Here is a 26,675-nt window from a genome sequence, read left to right on the forward strand (position 1 = left end):
CCCCTCCCCCACACGTCGTATTTCCCCAAAATGTATCTGATAGAAATTCTGTGACAGCTTTTTGTTAAAAAATAAAATAGTCCAAAGATAATAGGCAGCGCTATTGCACTGCTTAAGTAAAGAAAATTAAAATACATAAACAAGTCAAACTCAAAAGGAGCAAAAATTAAAGTAATTTTTGCCTTCATGCCTTCTCAAGACCAAAACATAATTTGGAATTTACTGAAAACAAAATATTTTAAATATTTTCATTTTTTTATTTTAATGAATACAAAGTTATTAAAACTCTGAGGAATAAACATTAGTATAGGTTTATTGTACTGACACTCCAGGGTCATTTGTTGCTGTTGTTTTTTTTTCAGCAAAGCAAAAATTATTTTCTGGTCTAGAGAAGGAATGGGGGGTCACAAGCTTTAATCCTCTTAACTTTCACTTCTTTTGAGTTTGAATCAGCTATTTATTGCAATTTCTGTCCGTTTTGAGTTTCATTTATTTATTGATGATATTTGTGGTTTTTATACGCTTGAAAGGTTTTTTAACTTTATTTGTCCTCGTTTTTGGCTCAGAGGAGCTTTTTACTTTTCTTAAAAAAAAAAACATGCTCTCTGGGAAAAGTTTTTAAATTAATCCAATAAAAATAACGGCTATAGAACAGCGCTTTTTTGATGAACCAGCTCTTAGGGTGGAGGTCAGTAGATTTTTTTTTTTATTGGAAAAGGGCTACTTAACTTCGCAACATAGCACTCTTAGCTCAAAGTTTTAAAACTCTTTATGAAAGATGCTCCAGATTAATATTGATTGAGCTGAATGTACCTCAGACAAATAAAAGTAGTTATTTAATATAGGCAGAAGCATGCAGTATAATTGCTGAGGGGATTAAAAGTCCCCTAATTTTTCAAAAACAGTAGGTTACATAGGAAAATTATATTCTATTTTAAAAATCAAGTGCCCTGAATGAGTTCTTTATCCCGATTCTTTGTTATGCAAAAGTTAAACTCGGACGCAAACAGTGACAGGTGAATATTTGGTAGTCCACCTTATATTTATGATGATATTGAATATATTATATTTATTGTTGTGATTGAGCAAAAAAATAAGTTTTCTTTCAAATAAAAGTAAAGAACACCATGAACAATTAAAACGAACTGAAATTATCTTATATATGAGGGGACAAACCACTTCCTTAACCCCCGTCCTTTATGCTAAAGTCTGACTTGTTTCCCCAATAATTCAAGAAAATACTTCACTTTTTCATTTCGTCAGAAAATAGAATTGGAAAGAAAAGTCAAGAACTTGAAAAATCAAGAAAAAGACATGAGAGTTCAAAAATTTAATTGGAAATCGTAACGACAATGAAACTGGCAAGAAAAGCCTGGAAAGGAGCACACAATCAATTTTAAGGAAAGTAAATAAGACAGGTCATAATAATCGAACTTTCAAAAATGAATAAGTGTTTGAAAAGAGGGAAAGCTATTATATTCCTCTTTGTTATGCTTCAGAGTGGCACTTCTGCTTTCATAGTTTTCTTTTTGTTTTTCAATGTTGGAATCTTAAAATGGAAGTGAAAGCTCCTCTGGATTTGTGAAGGTCCAAATAGTTTTCTCGAGGGAGGGGACCAATTCTGTTCTTTTTCCCAATTTTCCATGAAAGTACCAAAAAAGGGAAATTTTTTTGACGGAAATACCCAAGAAAAGGTATTTGCAAAATCTATGGAGAAGGACAAAAAAAATATAGGGTGGAAGGGGCAATCAATAAAATTAAAAAGATGAATAGGTAAAACGGTCAAGACAATGCAACACGTCTAATACAACCCTAAAATGCGTGCAAGTCATAAAGTTCTTGAAGGTAGCAAAATCAATCAAAAGAATTTATACCTCGAATAATTTTTTTAAAGAAAAGCTGGTTTATTTCGTTAGCAACATTTCTAGTTATTGAACTTTTAATTGGAAATCAAAAACAATCTGAGATTGTTCGGAAAAACTGGGACAAAGGGCCAAATATCAAGTTAAAGGAAAGTACATGAATCAACTCATGACAATGAATGCTTTCAAATAGGCCCAGTGATCCAGCATATGATTAAATGAACAAAAAACAAGCTTTTTCAACTGCAAGTAAGGAGTGACATTAAAACTTAAAACGAACAGAAGTTATTCCGTATATGAAAGGGGTTGTCCCCTCCTCAATGCACCGCTCTTTACGTTAAAGTTTGACTCTTTCTCACAACTCTACTCTTTTTTAAAACAATAAAAAAAACTTCAAAACAATATAATATGTTTTTTAAACAATATAAAACCCGACCCATTACATCAAGAAGAGGCCTACATTGTTTGCGGTTATTAAGTGACAATGAGAACCAATATATATAGCCCTGCTGCGTAGCCGTGCCGGACCAGGTCTCGAAATCGACAACATAGCTTTTTTTCTTGAACTGGCATATGGACATTTTTGGCCGAAGAGCTAAAATATTAGATTATAATTTAAGTTTTTCACAAATTCAGATATCCAGTCAAAAGGTTAGAACACTCGTAGTTTACGCAATGCTTCTGTTAGAAAATCTTCACAATAAAATTTTGGTGGAGAGGGCTCTTTTTTTATTCATGCGGATTGGGAATCTGCATAATTTGTGGTCTTAGGGTTGAAGCCATACTGAACAACATCAGGTAAATATCTTTGAACATACATTTGTCTTGATCCAACATTTTGCAAAAAAAAAAAAAATTATGTCCTACTTTGATTTAGCTGTTTCCTTGTTTTAAAAAAAACTAAATATGTCAAAGTCTTTTCTAAAAAAATGATTTTGTTATTTTGTAAGACAGTCGGATGTTGCATTTGTCCTGTCTGCATGCCCTGAAGTTTTCAAGCAGATCAGTAAAGTAATTTGCACTTCAAAAGTTTTTTTCGCTAATTTGTTGTCCTCAATGAGGTCCTCTTTGTCCAGTCTACTTACCCTTAAAGTTCCATGCTGATCGGAGAAAAATAATGTTTTGTTTATTTTTTTGTGTCAGGAATCGATACAACCGAACCTTCGTAAAATATTGAGCATACTACAATTTACCTTGTGCATTAGATCCACCTTGTCTTGCTGTACTAAGTTTAAAGTCGTTCACCAAAAAAACTATATTCGTACTTTTTGAGCCGATCACAAAAAAGTTTTTGGTTCTTTTGGGTTACTAGCTACCACTGCAACCCGGATTTTGGTGGAGATTGTGCCTTCAAATTTATTTTTTTTTAAGATTAGGCTTATTTTGGCGCAGATTCTTAGGTTGTAAGTTTCGAACTGACCGTGGAAATTAAAATTATTGACCTTTTTCTGGGCTCAATTTTCAGAGGAGGAATTTTCTTTTCAATTTTGTTTTATACTTTGGGGTCTTCATTACCTAGAACTTAAGCGTGAAGTTTTTAACTGGTCAAAAATAAAATACCCTTTTAAAAAGCCTCATGTTTGGGGGGCTAACTCAAAAAGTAAAATCATTTTTGGACATCAAGGTATCCCTGGCTCACGAACTTTGACCTTTTGCCGGCCCTATTCCCTAGCTTTGGTCCTATTACCGGTCAGTTTTCTTTTAAATCAAATTTTCAATGGTAGGCTAGGTGCTTATTAGAAGATTAAGGGTAGATTAGGGTCCCCTCCGCCGAGAAGCTTTTGGATGTCAGTTCCAATCCATTCAAAAATATGTTGGTCCTTTGCCCGGCCACGTATTCGAGGGATACAATATTTATTTCTCTTTTTTTCTGTGTTGGGGTCCCTTAAGCCCCGAGTATTTTGGAATATAAGTTTCCAGTCAATCGAAAAAAAAGATTTGTGCCTCCATTTTTGAAAGGCCGGGTCATCAAACAATATTTGTATATATTAGGTTTCTCTTGGTCTAAGACGATCGAGAGTTTCAAGTTTATCAGGGACAAAAATTGTTTAGTTTCTTTCCAGACCCCCCTAAAACAAATTTTCTTTTCTATTAGTCCAGTAAATGAATCCAAAGGTTCGAGCTAATCGGAGACCCAAATCAAATGTGCCCCCTATTTTCACTGTATCATCTATCTTTAAATAACTGGCAAATTACACCATTTACTACCCTTAGGCCAAGCACTACAGGGTTAATGTCATCCGTTGGGTCATACTTAATAGATTTGTCTATTTTGAAAAAATAGCTGTATCGAAATTTTCTCCGATGTTTGGGGTGTTTTCGAGGGTCGGGTATCTCTTAGGGTATGGCAGAGCGTTGGCTGCCTTCTAGAGACTTTTGAGTCCTAAGATAGGCAATAGAACGTTTTATTTCCAATCTTTAGAGCCTTCTCACAAGTATTTGTCAGCACTTCTACCATCCGCAGTTTTTGGGAGAATGAAAACACAAAATAGGTACACGGCCCTTTACTAAGTCAACGTTAGAGTGTTACCTCTGAAACTTGCGCCTCCTGGATAGAATAAGCAACCTTCATTTATTTCGAACTATAACTAGTCTCAAACCACCAATATTCTGGGTTCCAAGTCCAACGCAGTTATTAATAAAACTATCACTTTCATGTATATACTTACCTACATCAGTTACTTCAACGTGTACCTGAAGTACAAAGCCAATCGGGCATGCGCAGCGCATCAGTGTTGCTTAAGTTAAGAGTGATAAGGATTCCATGCATTATTATTCACTGTTGCAATATTCCCAGAATTTCCCAAGAGTATACTACAGAAAACACGGGTTCCTAAGCAAGCTTTATGCATCTGAATTTTCAAATTAGTTACAGTATCTCGGGAGTGTCTTATGAGATGAGCTTGAACCCTTGAGAAGGTCGAGGGGACTTTGTATTTTGACGTGGAGGGGCAAAGGCAAATCGAAAGACACTATATGTTCATCTAGAGACCATGCCTGCAATATCTTGGGAATGACTTGGGACATGTAGTTGAAAAGCAAAAGGAAGGATGGGACAAGAAAATTCCAAAATCAGGTTTGGGCCTTGGGGGAAGGGGTTGAAAATTTTTTATACCAGTTCAGATAGAAATAACGTTTGTGTATAATAAAATCCTATGAGATCCATAATTTATGCATGGTTAAGTAGCGAGATAAATCAAAAGTGTTAAATTTTGTCAGGCTATTAAAATAGTGTATCTGAAGGAATTGCTAAGGGTATTTTGAAACTTTCCGAAAATGCCGAGGAGAAAGTTTGACGGAGTCAAAATCACTATGAGGTTAAAACTTTGAGGGAGTATTGGATGGAATTGAGATCAAGCAGGTTTTAAATTTTAACTTTAGGGAGAGAGCAGATGTGAGTTAAAAGGCACTATTTATTATCCAGGTCATCGAAATAGCATGTCTGCAATTTTGTGATAAAATCCTGGGGGATGGAGTTGAGATTTCTCGGTACTGTTGTGGAAAGGAAGGAGGACAGGAGAGGGGCAAGGGAAATCTATATTTAGCATTGGGAGAATTAGATATCTCAAATATCTCGAATTCAGACAAACTTTACAGTTTGCCACTATAACCTGCCGAGAAGTGAACCGCAAACCCTTAGATGGCTTAGGAGGCTTCTATTTGTGGTAGCTTCTCTTCGTTTTAAGTTTGACCATATTATTCATTGGAATTTTTGCTCGTTTGGGGTCTCATTAATTTACTGATAATAATGTCCCTTCGATTGATGTTTTAATTGTTTTATGACTTAATTATTAGGACAAACGTTCTGGAAATTTGCTTTGTGGTTTGAATTATCTCGTTATAGATTTCATTTAGAATTATCAAATTTTATTCGTAGTTTGGGAGTCTCTCCTGTTTGATTCATGGCTTGGGTATTGAGCTGTAACTTGCAGGATTTTTTTTCGGGTGAAGGGGGTATTAAGGCTACTTTTTGAACTTTGTTTTTGGGGGAAAGAGGCAGAATATTTTTGCTCTGATCGTCACGGAAAAGTATAAACTATGCTTATTTTCTGTTATACCAGTCGTCCGATAAGCTCTTTGGCTAGCACTAGATGCTATTTATTTAAATAACTTGGGGTCTCTGAAACATCCTGAAGGCAATGAGAGGTACAAATATTATAGAACCTATAATCTTAAATCCGGAGTGAAAAAATTAATTTTTGTCTCATCGTTTCATAGGTTGAAGTGTCATTAATTTTTAATGATTACGCTACAGTTTGTTTTGCAGTGGTTCTTGGTTTTACCGAAAGCGTTTATCATGTCTGAATCTGAAAGGAAGAACTAAGTACTTATTTTTATATTATCTAAGTTCGCATATATTTAGATAATCTTACAATTCAAGCTATTTGCTGCTTGAATTACTTATAATGCTGAACGAGCTTCGCATCCAAACACTAGAAATAGCTGATAATTAAATATACTTATCACTAAGGGATTTCTTTTTCCTTCAAAAAAGCCCTGGTAATAACCTGAAAAAAGTAGCATGGGTTCAATATCTGCTTCTGTATTTATCGGGCCATGCTTTCTACTAAATGTTGCTTCAATTTCCCTTTTCTGTCTTCTTTTGAAATTAGTTTATTCACAGATAATAGCAGAAGTAGGGCATTCGCAGGCGCTAGTCCCAGGCACCTATTACCAAATAAAATTTCCAGTGTTGTTTCAGTAGCGTATGAGATGAGGAGTATCCTAGTATGGAATTGAGGATTGGATATTACCATGGAATATAAGCTGTTTTTTATAAGTTTTATTAGTTTAACAATTACAGATGTTGCTTGGGGAAGAAGGAAATCAGGTATAGCTCTTCTTTATCTCTAGTGTAGTTATAAATCGTTATTCATAGTTCAAAATATATATCGTTTTACGGAAACACTTTCGCCTTGAATTGGGCTGGAGTCCAAATTTATGGTGAGTCTAGACCCAATAGTCCGGTTTTCTTAGATACAGCATTAACATCTTAAAATACGGTGTTTAAAAATGTGCTAAAGCCAGCTAAACAGTGTGCAGGTCTGCTAAGTTGAAAAAAAAACTTCTGGCTCTTCTTCATCATTTGTTTGGTAAATTTTTTAAGTAGAACTCTACTTATTTTTCTTTCTCAGTAGAGTATCAGAATTTTTTATATTGTATTTTTTTTTTATTGAAGCGCAATAATGAAACAGAACTGTCCTGGTTCTGTATGTTTAGTCACTTCCAAACCGTGCATTATCCCATTTTTTTGTCTAATATTCGCGGTCTGGAAAGTACAAACCCGGTCTTAGATATTATTCAAGTTCCTTACATCTCTATATTAGGTGGCTGGATTCCTTTAGGGTTCTAGTTTTGATCATATGCGGCTCTGCCAGAAAGTTGGTGAAATAATTTGAGCAAACACTATTCCAATATAATAGACCAGCCAAAAAGGTACACTTCACAGCCTTTTCCAATCTCATTAAGCTCACTCAGCTCTTTAGCCCTCATGACCGGGCTTCGACCCTCTCGAATATAGCTTGATGTTATCAAAAGATTTATATTTTTGATTATCATCCTCCCTGAAAGATTCAAGTTGATCGACACATTAGTCGCGATTTGATACTCTTTGCGCATAAGCTGTTATGATGTTGGTTGGTTAAAAAGATATGTCCGTTCATTCTACCCTCCATTTTTATACCTAGTAACATTTTAAAAATCCTGATAATCATCGCTCTAATTTTTTGCTGGAATCAAATACATACATATACAACTACCTAGCTTTATAAATATTTAAAAGATCTTACAAACTAGAAGATAGAAGGACACTTCCTCAAAAAGTAATACGCGTATTGTGTTATATTAAATAAAAAAAAACTAGTTTTTTTTAACTGAAAGTAAGGAGTGACATTAAAACTTAAAACGAACAGAAATTGCTCCGTATATGAAATGGGTTGTCCCCTCCGCAATCCCTCGCTCTTTACGCTAAAGCTTTTAATTGTTTTATAAAGTAGAATTGTGGCAAAGAGTCAAACTTTAGCGTAAAGAGCGAGGGATTGCGGAGGGGACAACCCATTTCATATACGGAGTAATTTCTGTTCGTTTTAAATTTTAACGTCACTCCTTACTTTCAGTTAAAAAACTATTTTTTTTTATTTAATTTCTGAACTCTTTTGAATTAATGCATGTTTGATTCTGGCTCTCCGCACATAAATTATTAAAATGAAATTTGCATTTTAATTCTTTTTTGGCTACATGGCTTTCTCTTAGTTTTGATAAGACGATTTTGAGTAATAAGGGGTGGGGAAGGGGGCCTAGTTGCCCTCCAATTTTTCGGTTACTTAAAAAGGCAACTAGAACTTTTAATTTTTAACGAACATTTTTATTAGTAAAAAATATACGCCTTACGTAACAAACTTTTATATTTCTATATTTTTATTATGTATACGAGGGGGTTTGTACCCTCGTTAATAACTCGCTCTTTACACTAAATCGTAAGTTTTGTCCCAATTCTTTAAGAATGACCCCTGAATCAGAAAGGCCGTAGAAAAAATAGTTGAAATTACAAAAAATACTCTAGCATAAAGAGCGATGTATTTATCTCCTCCTAAATACCTCGCTCTTTGTGCTAAAGTATTTTTAGAACCCCTCATATGCGTAATTATCTCTGTTCGTTTTAAGTTTCAATGCTGCTCCTTACTTTCTATTGAAAGAACGTTTTCATGTTTATTTTTTCATTGTTTTTTTATAGCAATGCTAGAAAATCCTACGCCCTTTTCATTGAATTTTTCTTCCCCCATGACATATTCCTCCAAGGAAAAATCCTCCCACATAGCCCCTTCCCCTCAACCCCACCCCCAAACCAAAAAAAATCCCCCTGGAAACGTCTGTACACTTCCCAATAACCATTACTATATGTATACACTGGTCAAAGTTTGTAACTTGCAGCCCCTCCCCCAGGGATTGTGGGGTAGTAAGTCATTCCCAAAGACATTTTTATTATGGTTTTCGACTATGCGGTAATTAAATAAAAGAAAACAAGTTTTTTCAACTGAAAGTAAGAAGCAACATGAAAGCTTAAAACGAGGAAATATTATTGCATATATCAGGGGGTTCGCCCCCTCGTCAATGCCTCGCTCGTTGCGCAATTTTTTTTTTAGTACTTTCAAAAGAGCTATTTATTCCAATCAAACCCTTTGTCTAATCAAACCATATGTCTTGCTGAAAGACTCCTTTTCCCAAATATAACTCGTCTCTTTCGCCTCTTATGCTTTTAATTTCATAAACTTGAAACTAATGAACAATAAAATGGCAAAGGAAAATGTCTTAGGGAGTACAAACCAACACTAAATTAGGAAAAAGTTTCTTCTACTAGCAGTAAGGATCAGCATTAAACTTTATAACATAGACAAACTTCCGTACATGAGATAAATTCTCCACATACCCTATCCTAAATCCCCTCTCTTCACGCTAAAGTGTTTTGGTACTTTTAAAACACCTTCTGGTCAAACAGTTCGTAGTAACTAATCAATAGTAACCAAAACTCTAAAAAATGGATTTTTAATTACAATAGTTACATAAAAAGAATTGCATTTTCATGCTGATTTTAAATATATAAGTTTTATTAAGTTTAGACTTACCCAGCAAAAGCTACGAGCCTGAGAAAATTTGCCTTATTTTAGAAAATAGGGGGAAACACCCCTTAAAATTCATAAAATCTTAACGAAAACCACACCATAAAATTCAGCGTATCAGACAACCCTCCAGTAGAAGTTTCAAGCTCCTATCTACAAAAATGTTGAATTTTACATTTTTTTTTGCCACAAGACAGATCACGGATGCTTGTTTATTTGTTTGTTTGTTTTTTTTTCCAGGGGTGGTCGTATCGACCCAGTGGTCCTAAAATGTCGTCTGAGGGCTCATTCTAACGGAAATTAAAAGTTCTAATGCCATTTTTAAGTGACAAAAAAATTGGAGGGCGCCAAGGCCCCTTCCCACACTCATTTTTTCCCAAAGTCATCGGATCATAATTCTAAAATGGCTGAGATAGCCATTTTATTCAGCATAGTCGAAAAACCTAGTAACTTTGTCTTGGGGGATGACTTAATCCCCCACAGTCCCCATGGGTGGGGCTGCAAGCTACAAACTTTGACCAGTGTTTACAAAATAGTAATGGTTATTGGGAAGTGTACATACGCTTTCAGGGGGATCTTTCTGGTTGGGGGGATGGTTTGGGGAGAGGGAGTTATACGGAGGGAACTTTCCATGGATGAATTTTTCATGGGTGGAAGAGAATTTACATGAAGGGGGCGCACGATTTTTTTTAGCATTTTTAAATACCAATGAAAAAATAAATATGAAAAAGTTTCTTCAACTGAAAGTAAGGAGCAGCATTAAAATCTGAAACGAACAGAAATTATTACGCACATGATGGGATTCACCTCCTCCTAATACTTCACTCTTTACGCTAAAGTAATTTTATTGATTTCAACTATTTATTCTACGGCCTTTGTGATTCAGGGGTCATTCTTAACGAATTGGGACAGAATTTAAGCTTTAGTGTAAAAAGCGAGGTATTGACGAGGGGGTGAACCCCCCTCATATACGTAATAAAACCATACGAATTTAGGAGTTTGTTACATAAGTTAGTTCGTAAGTTACGTGTATTTTTACTAATAAAAACGTTCGTAAAATTAAAAGTTCTAGTTGCCTTTTTAAGTAACCAAAACATTGGAGGGTAACTAGGCCTATTCCTCCGCTCTTTTTTTTTCTCAAAATCGTCCGATCAAAACTATAGGAAAGCCATTTAGCCAAAAAAATAAATTAATCTGCAAATTTCCTCTTAATTATTCATATGTGGAGAGCCATAGTCAAAACATGCATTAATTCAAAAACGTTCAGAAATTAAATAAAAAAACAAGTTTGTTTAACTGAAAGTAAGGCGCGACATTAAAACTTAAAATGAACAGAAATTACTCCGTATATGAAAGGGGCTGTTACCTCGTCAACGCCCCGCTCTTTACGTTAAAGTTTTTTGCTGTTTTAAAAAGTAGAGCTGAAAGAAAGAGTCGAACTTTAGCGTAAAGAACGAGGCGTTGAAGAGGTAACAGCCCCTTTCATATACGGAGTAATTTCTGTTCGTTTTAAGTTTTAATGTCGCTCCTCACTTTCAGTTAAAAAAAACTTGTTTTTTTTTATTTAATTCCAACTAAACGGCCTTTGTGTTTCAGAGGCCATTCGTAAAGAATTGGGGTACAATGTTGAACTTTCAAACAATTCGTGGTAACGAACTGTAAGTAAGGAGCGAGGCGGCTCAATAGTAACCAAAACTCTTAGAAACTGAGTGTTGATAGGTATCAAACAGTTCGTGGTAACGAACTGTAGTAAGGAGCTACCTGGTTCAATAGTAACCAAAACTCTAAAAAATGGAATTTTGATACCAATAGTTACATCAAAAGAATTGCATTTTAATGTTGCTTTAAAATATATAAGTTTCCTTAAGTTCAGTCTTACCCATCAAAAGTTACAAGCCTGAGAAAATTTGCCCTGTTTTAGAAACGAGGAGGAAAACCCCCTAAAAGTCGTAGAATCCTAACAAAACTCACACCATGAGATCCAGCGTATCAGAGAACGCTACTGTAAAAGTTTTAAGCTCCTATCTACAAAAATGTGGAATTTTGTATTTTTTGCCAGAAAATAAATCACGGATGCGTGTTTATTTGTTTGTTTGTTTGATGTTTTTTCTTTTCTTTTTCCCAGGGGTGATCTTATCGACCCACTGGTCCTAGCATTTTGCAAGAGGGCTTATTCGAACGGAAATGAAAAGTTCTAGTGCCCTTTTTAAGTGATAAAAAAAATGGAGGGCACCTAGGCCACCTCCCACGCTCATTTTTTCTCAAATTCGTTGGACCAAAATTCTGAGATGGCCATTTTATTCAGCATAGTCGAAAAGCCTTATAACTATGTCTTTGGAGACGACATACTCCCCCACAGTCCCCGTGGAAGGGGCTGTAAGTTACAAATTTTGACCAGTGTTTGCATATAGTAATGGTTATTGGGAAGTGTACAGACATTTTCATGGGGATTTTTCGGTTGGGAGGGGGGATCGAGAAGAGGGGGTTATGTGGGGGAAATTTTCCATGGAGGAATTTGTCATGGGAGAAATGCTGCGCCCCATAAATGGGGCGCAGTATTTTCTAGCATTATTTAAAAAACAACGGAAAAATAAATCTGAAAAAGTTTTTTCAGTTGGAAGTAAGGATTAGCATTAAAACTTAAAACAAACAGAAAATATTACGCATATAAGGGGTTCACCTGCTCCTAATACCTCACTCTTTACGCTACAGTATTTTTAGTAATTTCAACTATTTATTCTACGGCCTTTGTGATTCAGGGGACGAAATTTAAGCTTTAGTGTAATGAGCGAAGTATTAACGAGTGGGCAAACCCTCTCATATATGTAATAAAAAAATACGAATATAGAAGTTTGTTACGTAAACTAATTCGTAAGTTACGTATATCTTTCACTAATGAAAATGTTCGCAAAAACTAAAATTCCTAGTTGCCTTTTTAAGTCCCCAAAAATTTGGAGGGCAACTGGACCTCCTCCCCTTTCTTTTTTCTCAAAATCATTCGATCAAAATTATGGGAAAGCCATTTAGCCAAATGAATAAATATGCAAATTTTGCTTTAATTATTAACCTGCGGAGAGCCGAAATCAAAACATGGATAAATTAAAAAACGCTCAGAAATTAAATAAAAAAAAACAAACAAATTTTTTTAACTGCAAGTAAGGAGCGACATTAAAACTAAAAACGAAGAAAAATTACCCCGTAAATGAAAGAAGCTGTTACCTCTTCAACGCCCTGCTCTTTACGCTGAAGTTTTTACTGTTTTAAAAAGTAGAGTTAAGAGAAAGAGTCAAACTTTAGCGCAAATAGTAGGGCGTTGAAGAGGGAAGAGCCCCTTTCATAAACGGGGTAATTTCTTTTCGTTTTAAGTATTAATGTCGCTCCTTACTTTCAGTCGAAAAAAACTTGTTTTTTTATTTAATATCAAAAGAATCAAATTTTAATGCTTTTTCAAAGTATGTAAAATTCATCAAATTTAATGTTACCCATCAAAAGTTACGAGCTTGGGGAAATTCGTCGAATTTTTTAAAAAGGAGAGAAATATCCTCAGAACTTCAAGTTATTTTCATGAAAATGACAGCATCAGATTCAGCATACCAGAGAACCCTACTGTAGCGGTTTCAAGCTCCTACAGACAAAAATGGGGATTTTGCATTTTTTGCCGGAAGAAAGATCTCGGACACGTGTTTATTTTATTTATTTTTTTTCCAGAGGTGATCGTATCGAACCAGTGATCGTAGAAGATTGAGGGAGCGCTCATTTGATTGGAGTTCAAAATTTACAGTGCCCTTTTTCAGTGACCAAAAATATTGGAGGGCAGCTAGTCCCTTCCCATGCTAATTTTCCCCTTAAGTCGCCCAATCAAAATTTTGAGATAGACATATTTTCAGCATAGTCGAAAACCTAACAACTATGTATTTGAGGATGACCTGACTCTTCAACGTCCCCGAGGGAAGAGCTACAAGCTATGAACATTGCGCATTGTTTACATAAAGTATTTTTCAGGGGGTATTTTTTAGATGGGGGGAGGGGTTACGTGGAAGGATTTTTACATGGTGGAATTTTTCGTGTGGGGAGGGGGTCGGATTTCCTAGTATTATGTAAAAAACGAGCAAAATTAAATAAAAAAAACGAGTTTGTTCAACTAAAAGTAAGGAGCAACGTTAAAACTCAAAACGGACCGAAAATATTACGTGTATGAGAGGGGTCACCCTCTACTCAATACCTCACTCTTCACGCTAAAGTTCGATTTTTTCCAGTTATTTAAGAATGATCCCTGGATCATAAAAGCCATTTAATTAGAATAATATGCTCTTTTAAGATTTCTAAAAAAGGCGTAAAGAGCGAGGCATTTAGGAGAGGGCTACCCCCATCATATACGTAACGATTTCTGTCCATTTTAAGTTTTTATGCTGCTTTGTACTTTCAGTTGAAAAAAAAACTATTTTTTAATTTAATAGCGTATAGAGCAATAGTTTTCAGCCAAGGAGGTTGAACATTGGCTTTTTTACAAAATAAGGCAAACTTTCTCAGGGCCGTAACTTTAGATGGGTAACATTAAACGTAATGCTTGTTATACGTTTGGAATTACCATTAAATTTTAATTCTCTTTCATGTATTTATTATTACCAAAATTCCGTTTTTAGAACTTCCGTGACTGTTGGGCCGAATCACTTCTTACTTACAGGTCGTTACCACGAACTGCTTGAAAAGGCAGGATACTTACTCCTTTAAACCAATTGAATTGCTGTATAATTGACGCAAAAGTATTATGTCAATTTGAAGTCAGTCAGGAAAAGAAAGGTCAACTTCTATCTGATTGGTTTATCTGTTCGAAATTTTTAGCCAGTAGCAAGAACGAAACTTCTTTAAGCTTTTCTCTTTATTAGAATTATACGAACTTATTTTCACCGTTTTGCTGGTAAACTGCAAATTATCTGCAAAAATATAAAAATTGGAATAAATAAAACGGTATCAAAAGAAATGAAAATCAAACAGTTCGTGGTAACGAACTGTAGTAAGGAGCGACCCGGCTCAATAGTAACCAAAACTCTAAAAAATTAAATTTTGATATCAATAGCTACATCAAAAGAATCGCATTTTAATGCTGATTTTAAATATATAAGTTTCATCAAGTTTAGTTCTACCCATCAAAAGTTACGAGCCTGAGAAAATTTGCCTTATTTAAGAAAATAGGTGGAAACACCCCCTAAAAGTCATAGAATCTTAACAAAAATCACACCATGAGATTCAGCGTATCAGAGAACGCTACCGTAAAAGTTTCAAGCTCCTATCTACAAAAACGTGGAATTTTGTATTTTTTGCCAGAAGATAAATCACGGATGCGTGTTTATTTGTTTGTTTTTTTTTTGTTTTTTTCTTTTTCCCAGGGGTCATCGTATCGACCAAGTGGTCCTAGAATGTCGCAAGAGGGCTCATTCTAACGGAAATGGAAACTTCTAGTGCCCTTTTTAAGTGACCAAAAAAATTGGAGGGCATCTAGGCCCCCTCCCACGCTCATTTTTTTCCCAAAGTCAACGGATCAAAATTTTGAGATAGCCATTTTGTTCAGCATAGTCGAAAACCATAATAACTATGTCTTTGGGGATGACTTACTCCCCCACAATCCCTGGGGGAGGGGCTGCAAGTTACAAACTTTGACCAGCGCTTACATATAGTAATGGTTATTGGGAAGTGTACAGAGGGTTTCAGGGGGATTTTATTTTGTTTGGGGGTGGGGCTGAGGGGAGGGGCTGTGTTCGAGGATCTTTCCTTGGAGGAATCTGTCATGGGGGAAGAAAAATTCAATGAAAAGGGCGCAGAATTTTCTAGCATTACTGTAAGAAACAAATGAAAAATAAACATGAAAACGTTTTCAAACAGTTCGTGGTAACGAACTGTAGTAAGGAGAGACCCAGCTCAATAGTAACCAAAACTCTAAAAAATGGAATTTTGATACCAATAGCTACATCAAAAGAATCGCATTTTAATGCTGGTTTTAAATATATAAGTTTCATCAAGTTTAGTCTTACCCATCAAAAGTTATGAGCCTGAGAAAATTCGCGTTATTTTAGAAAATAGGGGGAAACGCCCCCTAAAAGTCATAGAATCTTAACGAAAATCACACCATCAGATTCAGCGTATCGGAGAACCCTACTGTAGAAGTTCCGAGCTCCTATCTACAAAAATGTGGAATTTTGCATTTTTTGCCAGAAGGCAGATCACGGATGCGTGTTTATTTGTTTTTTTTGTTTTTTCGTTTTGTTTTTTTTTTCTTTTTCCCAGGGGTGATCGTATCAACCCAGTTGTCCTAGAATGTTGCAAGAGGGCTCATTCTAACGAAAATGAAAAGTTCTAGTGTCCTTTTTAAGTGACCAAAAAAATTGGAGGGCACCTAGGCCCCCTCCTACGCTAATTATTTTCCCAAAGTCAACGGATCAAAATTCTGAGATAGCCATTTTATTCAACGTAGTCGAAAAACCTTATAACTATGTCTTTGGGGACGACTTACTCCCCCACAGTCCCCGTGGGAGGGGCAACAAGCTACAAACTTTGACCTGTGCTTACATATAGTAATGGTTATTGGGAAGTATACAGGCGTTTTCAGGAGGATTTTTTTGGTTTGGGGGAGGGGTTGAGAAGAGGGGGATATGCTTGGGGAACTTTCCTTCGAGAATTTGTAATGGGAGAAGAAAATTTCCATGAAGGGAGAGCAGGATTTACTAGCATTATTTAAAAAAAAACAATTAAAAAATAAAAGTGAAAAAGCTTTTTCAGCTGGAAGTAAGGAACAGCAATAAAACTTAAAACAAACAGAAATTATTACCCATATGAGGGGCTCACCTCCTTCTAATACCTCGCTCTTTACGCTAAAGTATTTTCAGTAATTTCAACTACTTATTCTACGGCTTTTGTGATTCAGGGGGTCATTCTTAATGAATTGGGATAAAATTTAAGCTTTAGTGTAAAGAGCGAGGTACTGACGATGGGGCGAATCCCCTCATATATGTAATAAAAACATGAGAATACAAAAGTTCTTTACGTAAGCTAATTTATAAGTTACGTAAATCTTTTACCAATAAAAACATTCGTAAAAAATTAAAAGTTCTAGTTGCCTTTTTAATTAACCAAAAAATCGGGGGGCAACTAGTCTTCGTCCCCCGCTCTTTTTTTCTCAAAATCATTCGATCAAAATTATGAGAAAGCCATTGAGCCAAAAAAAAAAATATACAAATTTCGTTTTGATTATTCCTCTGCGGAGAGCCAAAATCAAAACATGCATTTGATTCAAAAACGTTCAGAAATTAAATAAAAAAAAAACAAGTTTTTTTAACTGAAAGTAAGGAGCGACATTAAAACTTAAAACGCACAGAAATTACTTCGTATATGAAAGAGGCTGCTTCCTCATCAACGCCCCGCTCTTTACGCTAAAGTTTTTTACTGTTTTAAAAAGAAGAATTGAGAGAAAGAGTCAAACTTTAGCGTAAAGAGCGAGGCGTTGATGAGGAAGCAGCCTCTTTCATATACGAAGTAATTTCTGTGCGTTTTAAGTTTTAATGTCGCTCCTTATTTAAAAAAACTTGTTTTTTTTTATTTAATTTCAAATGAAAGGAAGAAGTAGCATTGAAACTTGAAACGAACAGAGATTATTACGCATATGAGGGGTTCTAAAAATACTTTAGCGTAAAGAGCGAGGTATTTAGGAGGAGATAAATACTTTATGCTAAAGTATTTTTAGTAATTTCAACTATTTATTTTACGGCCTTTCTGATTCAGGGGTCATTCTTAAAGAATTGGGACAAAACTTACGATTTAGTGTAAAGAGCGAGGTATTAACGAGGGTAAAAACCCCCTCGTATACATATAAAAATATAAGATTATGAAAGTTTGTTACGTAAGTTAATTCTTAAGTTACGTATATTTTTTACTAATAAAAACGTTCGTTAAAAATTAAAAGTTCTAGTTGCCTTTTTAAGTAACCAAAAAATTGGAGGGCAACTAGGCCTCCTTCTCCACCCCTTATTTCTCAAAATCGTCTGATCAAAACTAAGAGAAAGCCATTTAGCCAAAAAAGAATTAATATACAAATTTCATTTTAATAATTTATGTGCGGAGAGCCAAAACCAAACATGCATTAATTCAAAAACGTTCAGAAATTTAATAAAAAAAACTAATTTTTGTAGCTGAAAGTAAGGAGCGACATTAAAAGTTAAAACGAGCAGAAATTACTCCGTATATGAAATGGGTTGTCCCCTCCGCAATCCCTCGCTCTTTACGCTAAAGTTTGACTCTTTGCCACGATTCTACTTTTTAAAACAATTAAAAACTTTAGCGTAAAGAGCGAGGGATTGCGGAGGGGACAACTCATTTCATATACGGAGTAATTTCTGTTCGTTTTAAGTTTTAATGCCGCTCCTTACTTTCAGCTAAAAAAATTAGTTTTTTTTATTTAATATTTTTAAAACCAATACCGTTAATACAGCCACACCGTTGTCAACAACAAAGCTAGTTTAATATTTGATTTTATTTTGCAAAACAGTGGGGCTTATAATCTTTTCTTTTTTTCTTTATGATTAACCAAAATTTATCTTTAGAAATAAAGCTTAATACTTATATACTTTACGATTTGAATTCAGAAATGGCTGCTGGGTTCCTTTATGAGGATTATCTCTCAGGGGAACGAAGACTTGTTATAGACATGTTGTTTATTACCTTTTTGGCGAAAGGGAGGCCTGTTTTCCAGAATACCAATCCAATGGCAATACCAACCAGCTTAAGATAGATGAGATATAAAAAAATTATTATGAACTATATTTTCTAGCCCGAAGCTTCTAACTTGGACGAACTTTTAGATACATTTTGAAGAGTGAGGGTAGGGTGTTTAACCACTAATTTTCTTCATTCTAAGGATTATTTGGGGGCTAATCTTATAATGTGGTTGTAGCAAAGTTAAAGCTCCGCTCTTATTGTATAACCAAATAAGAAAAATGAGTTTCTTAACTGCAAGTAAGGAGCAACGTTAAAACCTAAAACGAACAGAAATTATTCCGTATATGAAAAGGGCTGTCCCCTCCTCAACTCTTTACGCTTTTACACACAACTCTACTTTTTAAAACAATAAAAAACTCCCCCCCTACCCCCAACTACAACGCAAAAAAGTCCCCCTGAAAATGTATGTACACTTTATAATAAACGTTACTATATGTAAATAATGGTCAAAGTTAGTAACTTGCAGCCCCTCCCATGGGGACTGTGGGGGATTGAGTCGTCTCCAATTCCACATTTTTGTAGATAGGAGAATGAAACTTCTACGGTAGGGTTATCTGATACACTGAATCTGTTAGTATGATTTTCGTTAAGATTCTATAAATTTTAGAGAGTGTTTTCCCCTATTTCCTAAAGTAAGGCAAATTTTCTCAGGCTCGTAACTGTTGATGGGTAAGACTAAACTTAATGGAACTTATATATCTAAAGTCAGAATTCAAATGCGATTCTTTTGATTTAACTATTGGTATCAAAATTCCGTTTTTTAGAGTTTCGGCTACTATTGAGCCGGGTCGCTCCTTACTACACTTTACCACGCTCCTTAGCAAACATTCGTATGCTCAAATACACAGAGAGGGTGGTTGGGTGGAAGTATTGCCAGTTAAGGTATTTGTTCAAAATATTTACTTTGAAGCTGTTACAATAGTGACTCTAAATTCTTTTTTTGGCATTTCAAATCCCTTCCCCCAGAGAAACGCTTTAATAAATCACACTTTTTGGTGATATGTATCATTCGCCGATAGAGGAAGCATTAGTACATTGTCCTTAAGCTTCATTTAAAAAATGGTGATCAAAAGGGGGAGGAGTGGTAGCCTGCTTTATATTCCAAAAAGCCCTTGATCGTTCAGTTCGTAGCAACAGAGAGTAAGCAGAGAGTAATCATTATCAATAGATACTGAAACTCTAAAAATGAAGTAGAAAAGTGAATAAAAATGGTTCGGATTATAATCTACTGTGTGTAATAAAACAATTAGTTATTGATGCTGATTATAAATACAGACACATTATCATTTTAATGTTGAGCACAAAAAACCATTAGTACAGAAAAATTGCATATGCGGTATTACAGAACCGGATTAACTCACCTAAAGAAAGTTCTGACATTGATGAAAATTGTACAATGAAATTAAACACATGGAAATCCTAAGGCCATCATAAACAAAATATGTATATTTCCAGAGAAAGGTGGTTTGGATATATATATATATATATATATATATATATATATATATATATATATATATATATATATATATATATATATATATATATCATGAAAAGAGAAATCACCAATGCAACAGCACAAACACACAAAAAAAAAGAAAAAAAGAGAGACAGAAGGAGAAAAGGAAGACTGTTTTCCTAAATTAGTGATTAATATAGACCAGCACTTGAATGAGGCCTTAACCCTACTCATCCATACAATCACATAGGTCAAACGGCATAGCCATACACAACCAACCATAAAGAATAATCCATGGACAGGCAGTCATGTCGTCAATAAGTATAAGTCGTCATTTACCAAACAATAGAAAAAGTAATATAGACAAATAGTTCAGAGGCAACACCCAGCACAAGGGCTCATCAGGAGAATACACTGGCCTATATAGGGTTTCGCCACTTTAAATTCTCTACCCAGCACAGTGTTGTGGCTACCACAGAATATCCATGGCATCCCCGTGTCAGGTATCACCCCCAAAATACATGCCTATGAAAGAGAAAAAAAACAGCAAATGTAAAACAACCAAGTAAAACCAAAACAAGCTTATCCTGTTAATATATCCCTCTTTTTAGCAACAATAGGTAAACTAAATATTATACATTTTACCAAATCACAAATATTAACACATTGCAAAAAACCTGAATGAACTAAACAATTATAGAATTCATCTTTACCATGTGGCTAACTTTAAAAAAAAAATCCGCTCAATTAGAAACACAATTCAAAATAAATGGTGCTGCGACAACATTTCTCGAACCTCCAAAATTAGTTGAAAATTTCTTTAAGTATTTCTAGATAATTCTTTTGATATTTATTTAAAAGTTCGTTATAATGAAAACTAAATTTTTTAAATTGCCAAGTTAATTTATTTGCAGAAAAACCTCCTGACATTAATTTTTGGCTTAAGATTTTACATCTATTTTTAAAATCAATATAATTACTACAAATCCTTGCATAACGAAGTAACTGTGAGAAAAACGCTGAATATGTGATATTTGAGTGTATATTACTTTCAGGGAATGGGAAACTAATCACTTCAAAATCAAAATCATCCGTTTTATTATACATTTTAAAACTTAATTTATTATTTTCACAAATATTAATATTTAAATCTAAGAAATTATCTTCATGACCAGCGCCATGACTAAGCTCAAGAATAAGCTCTGATGGATATATATTTTTAGAAATATCAATGAAATCCTTACAATTTAAGACCAAAATATCATCTAAATATCTTTTATTATTTGACAAAGCATGTTTTAAATTAATTAGATTATTCTTATCCATCATATATTTATATTCTAGTTGACTTAAAAACAAGTCAGCTATAAATGGGCTGGCATTCCCCCCATGGGAATTCCCACAATTTGCTTGTACAAATCACCCCCAAATCATATATAAGTATTGTATAAAACAAATTCTAATAACTCAAAAATCATATCCAAGCTGTAACATCTCAAGTTAACTGTAGTAGTATTAAAGCAATTTGTCCATATAGCTTTTTTATTATAAGTGTCTATTTTTAAGAACCTTTTACTAGATAAGAGGAAAGATTTCTTGATAACAGTTTTTAAATTATCAAACACTTCATTAAGTGATAAATTAGTATAGATTGTCGCAAAATCGAAAGACTCAATTCTTTTAGCTGAAACCATTGTTAAAGAATCTATCACCTGCAGTGAATTATTAACACTCCAATATGGATTAAAATTCGAAAATTTTTTAATACCAGAAAAATAGGTTTTAAGTTTATTTACAATTTCCTTTAAAATTAAAGAGAGGTCAGTAGCAGCAATGCGGGTTGGACATTTAGCTGCTCCAGCAATAAACCGTGGTTTAAGGGGGATTCTTATGAAATTTTACAGTCCAATATAGGAAAGGGAACTTTTTATCATTGTCATTTATTTTGATATCAAAATTTTTAAAAAGTATTTCTTCAGTCTTTTCAATTAAATTCTCATCCTCTATATTTGCCTTTTCGTAAACATTAGTTGTGCATAACTCCCTTTTTAAGGTATCACAATACAGCTTCTGACAAATTATGGCAAAATTATTATTAGCTTTATCCACTGGCATAATTACAAATTCATTCTTTAGATTAGCAATTGCTTGTTTAATCTTCGCATTATAAAATAATGATTTAGTGTTACTATTTTTTAAGTTAGAATATATTTTATTTCTTATTCTGCTAATAATTACATTCTTCCAACTTTGAAAACTCTCTTTATTTTTATTCTCTTTTCTTACACCACTTATCAATAAATAAATCAAAATCATTTTCCAAGCCATCAAGAACACTCGATGGTTTCAGATGATGAGAAAGACGGAAATTAGCCCCTTTATTCATTATAATTTGAAGATCATCTTGCTATATTATTGACAAGTCCCCTGTTATAACATGTTTGTAAGTAGGATTTACAAATGGGCCAAGTTGCTTACAATTACAAACCGGTTTCCAATTTATATCACTATCTAGTCTTTTTAGTATTAAATTATAATTAAAAATAACTTGCCCAATAGTTTTTGAAAATTTATAAGTTAAAACTGGACTATCATTATAATTCAAATTACTAGGAAGGGCCTGTTTCACATGCCGCTGATTTAAAATTTCTGGTAAATCAATATCTTCAATCTGCTTACAAGTAAAATTAATAGGTAAATATAATCTGTTATCCTTATTACTAATCTTATCGAACTTTTTCTTTTTTGAAATAAATTTCGTTTTAGTTAGAATACAAATTGTATCACATATTACTTTAAAATTATAATCAAGAGCTGTATTATTCTTAACAATCCAGAAAAGTTTGATTAAATTCCTCTTGGATAAATTATTTAGACATTTAATTACAGAAATCATATCCCTAGATTCAAGTAGCTGGCATAGATCTATAGAAAGCATATGTACATCTAATTCATTTTTTCTATTATTTTTCCTATGTCCTCTCGATTGATTTTTACGTTTAGTAGAACACGTAAAAGAAGGGTGGTCCATAAAACCATCACTACATTTAACAACAACAAGAGACATGTCACCATATTTTGCTACACGATCATTTAGCCCAAAAGGATAAGCTGTACCAAGAGTATGGATCCAGAAATCCTCCTGTTTACGTAGTCTATTATTCTTCTCTTCTTTATTTAAATTTTCTAATTCTAAATTTTCTAAAATTGTGACAGTTATATCTGATATGGAACATTTACCATTATTACAATGTTGAACTAGATAGTTATTAGTTTTTTCATTATTAACTGTTGTCTTATGTCCAGAAAATCTTTTATATATATTATTAGTTGTTTCCCCCACATAATGTAGGCAGCATTTATTACATTCTAATAGGTAAATTACATTGGTTTACCTACAATTAACATTACCACGTAACTTGCATGCAAAATTTTTATTATACAATGTACTCTTAACAGAAGTCCGTGGGACAAAATGATCTTGGCAAAGAAAACAACGACTTTTCCACTTACTAACTTTCAAAAAATCGTTCCGAGTTCTGAGGCTAATATTTGTGTTTTGTTGCATAAGAAGTTATTGAAAATAAATCCAAAACAAACCAACATCCAAATCAAAATCCAACCATCTAAGTCCAAAAAACATGCCAAGGTCAATAGGTCAATAGGTCAATAAATACATAAACAAAAATATGAAAGAACATGAAATTTGCATAAGTGCCATCTCACCAATAATTAACAATATCAGGTTAAAAACCTGGACCAGGGTAAAGGTCTGTCGGGGAGAAAACTAAAAAAAAAAATTCTCCACCATTACTGGATCCAACCTGGAATAATATCATGAAAAGAGAAATCACCAATGCAACAGCACAAACACAAAAAAAAAAGAAAAAAAGAGAGACAGAAGGAGAAAGGGAAGATTGTTTTCCTAAATTAGTGATTAATATAGACCAATTGTTTATTAGTTTTTATTTTTTCTTCTTTTTAGTTTTTTTTGTAGTGTTTACCATTTTTAGTTTTTTTTTAATTTTTATTCTTTTTTAGTTTTTAGTTTTTTACTTTTTTTTAGTTTTTTTAGTTTTTTAGCTTTTTTAGTTTTTTAGTATTTTCTTTTTAGTTTTTTTGTAGTTTTTACCTTTTTTAGTTTTTTTTTCTTCTTTTGTATTAATGCTAAAGCCAAGGTTCGAACCTGGAACCTCTAGAACCTGGAAAATAACGCCTTCCCAACTTAGCTACTTCGGCTTGAATACATTCGTTTTTGAATTGGTATATGATGAAATAATTCAGACGTCATATGACAGACACACAAACAAACAACTTATTTATATATATATATATATATATATATATATATATATATATATATATATATATATATATATATATATATATATATATATATATATATATACATATATATATATATATATATATGTATATACATATATATATATATATATATATATATATATATATATATATATATATATATATATATATATAAATATATATATATATATATATATATATATATATATGTATATACATATATATATATATATGTATATATATATATATATATATATATATATATATATATATATATATATATATATATATATATATATATATATATATATATATAATGTCTGTTAAAAAGCCCAAAAACGAACGCAGTTACTATCTATATATATAAAAATAATTTGTATGTGTGTTATGTCTGTCGAGTGACGTCATGTTGTCATGTCGTCATGAAGTTAGTTGTCGTCATGTTTGCTATGACGATGACGTCATTAAAGGTATTTAAGAAATTCGTTCAAAGACAAATTTTAATTGTAAGAAGATCGTGGACGGAAAAATGTTTAATTGTAAAATGACTGAAGAACCTACAATGGCAGCAGCCGAGGAAGCTGCTCAAAGAGTCTATGCCAAAAAACTTGCTGCTGATAGAGAAAGTAAGAAAAGAAAGCGTGCCGAGGAATCACAAGAACAGCAAGAAAACAGGCTTGCGGCTGATAGAGAAAGTAAGAACAGAAAGCGTGCTGAGGAATCACAAAAGCAACGTGAAAACAGGCTTGCGGCTTCAAGAGATAATGCCAGATTAGGAATGTGCAATTTCCGTCAACGAAGGCGTGTCGAGGAACTACTAGAGCAACGCGAAACCAGACTTGCTGCTAAAAGAGAAAGTGAAAAAAGAAGGCGTGCCGAGGAATCACAAGAGCAACGTGAAAACAGGCTTGCGGCTTCAAGAGATAATGCCAAAAGAAAGCGTGCCGAGGAATCACAAGAGCAACGTGAAAATTATCGCATGGCATTCAGGTACAGCCCAGTTGATGATTATAGTAGATGTGTTCAAAGCGGGACTATGTCTAAAATTTGTCCCTACTGCAAGGCCTTGAAATTCAATGGTGAACCAATGGGAATGTGTTGCGCCTCAGGAAAAGTTAAACTTCCTCAACTGGCTGCACCCCCAGAGCCATTGAAGACTTTGCTTACTGAACCTACGTCAGAATCTACGCGTTTTTTATCAAAAATCAGAAAATATTACTCATGTTTCCAAATGACGTCGTTTGGTGCCCAAATCGAAAATCCAGATCAATTTATGCCTACTTTCAAAGTAAAAGGGCGAATTTATCATAGAGCAGGGTCCCTTCTACCATTCTCAGGCGAGAATCATAATTTTTTTCAATTGTACTTCATCAATGATAGAAATTCTGAATTGAATGCACGTTGCGAAATTTCTCCCGACGTTGAAAGGAAAATCGATTCCAATTGCAACATCTTTTCCACGAAAATAATAATTTTGTGCGTCTGTTCAAAACAGCCATCGATTTGATGTCTACTGATACGCATAAAATTGTTATTTCCGCTGACAAAACGCCTCCTGGCCAACATGTGCGTAGATACAATGCTCCAAATATCGACAAAGTGGCATTCGTTATGGTCGGTGATCAGTTTTTACCTCGAAATATTATTCTTCATAAGTGAAACGCTCAGTTGGTAAGAATTGCTGAAACTCATCGATGCTACGATGCCCTACAATATCCTATCATTTTTTGGGATGGAGCCGACGGCTATCATTTTAATATTAAATTGATAAATCCAGCCACTAACAAAGAAATGAATAAGACATGCAGTGCAATATATAATTATTCCTATAGACTAATGATTCGGCAGGATGAAGACAATTATATTTTAAAATGCCGTCAATTGTTTAACCAATACATCGTTGATATGTATGCAAAAATTGAATCAGAACGTTTGCTATTTATCCGTCTGAATCTGACCAAGCTCCGCTCTGAAAAATACATTCATTTGCGAGATTCAGTTGTAAATGACGGTAATACCACAAACGTTGGAAGATTAACGATTTTACATTCGTCATATGCTGGCAGTCCACGTCATATGCATGAATATGCTCAAAATACTATTGCGTATGTTCGTCTCTATGGTCGTCCAGATTTATTTATTACATTTACATGTAATCAATCTTGGGACGAGATACAGCAGCTTTTACTTCAAGGACAATCGACGGTTCATAGACATGACATTACGGCCCATGTCTTCCGGCAAAAGTTGAAATTACTGATAAACTACATAGTAAAACTTGTTGTTTTTGGGTCAGTGTGATCCTGGATGTGCTGAGTGGAATGGCAAAAACGAGGATTGCCACACGCACATATACTAATCTGGCTACGATATAAAATTAATTCTAATGAAATTGATGATGTGATTTCCGCTGAAATACCTGATGAAAAAGTCGATAAGGGGTTATATGATATTGTTGTAAAAAATATGATACATGGACCTTGCGGTGCACTTAACGAAAATTCACCATGCATGGCCAAAGGAAGGTGCACAAAGCAATATCCTCTACTTTTAGTACCCAACATAATTACTGGCAATGATGGTTACCCACAATATAGAAGAAGATCTACTGAAGATGGCGGTAAAACAGCAATAATAAAGAAGCGT

At 33.9% G+C, this 26,675-nt stretch overlaps 1 protein-coding gene across 2 annotated transcripts in view; it reads left to right on the top strand.

Moving 5' to 3' along the window:
* Positions 1-26,675, top strand: part of LOC136043753 (suppressor of lurcher protein 1-like) — an 840,975-nt gene that overhangs the window by 574,801 nt on the left and 239,499 nt on the right. The window lies entirely within an intron of this gene.

This window comes from Artemia franciscana, chromosome 2 (assembly GCF_032884065.1).
Source record: "Artemia franciscana chromosome 2, ASM3288406v1, whole genome shotgun sequence".
Taxonomy (NCBI): domain Eukaryota; kingdom Metazoa; phylum Arthropoda; class Branchiopoda; order Anostraca; family Artemiidae; genus Artemia; species Artemia franciscana.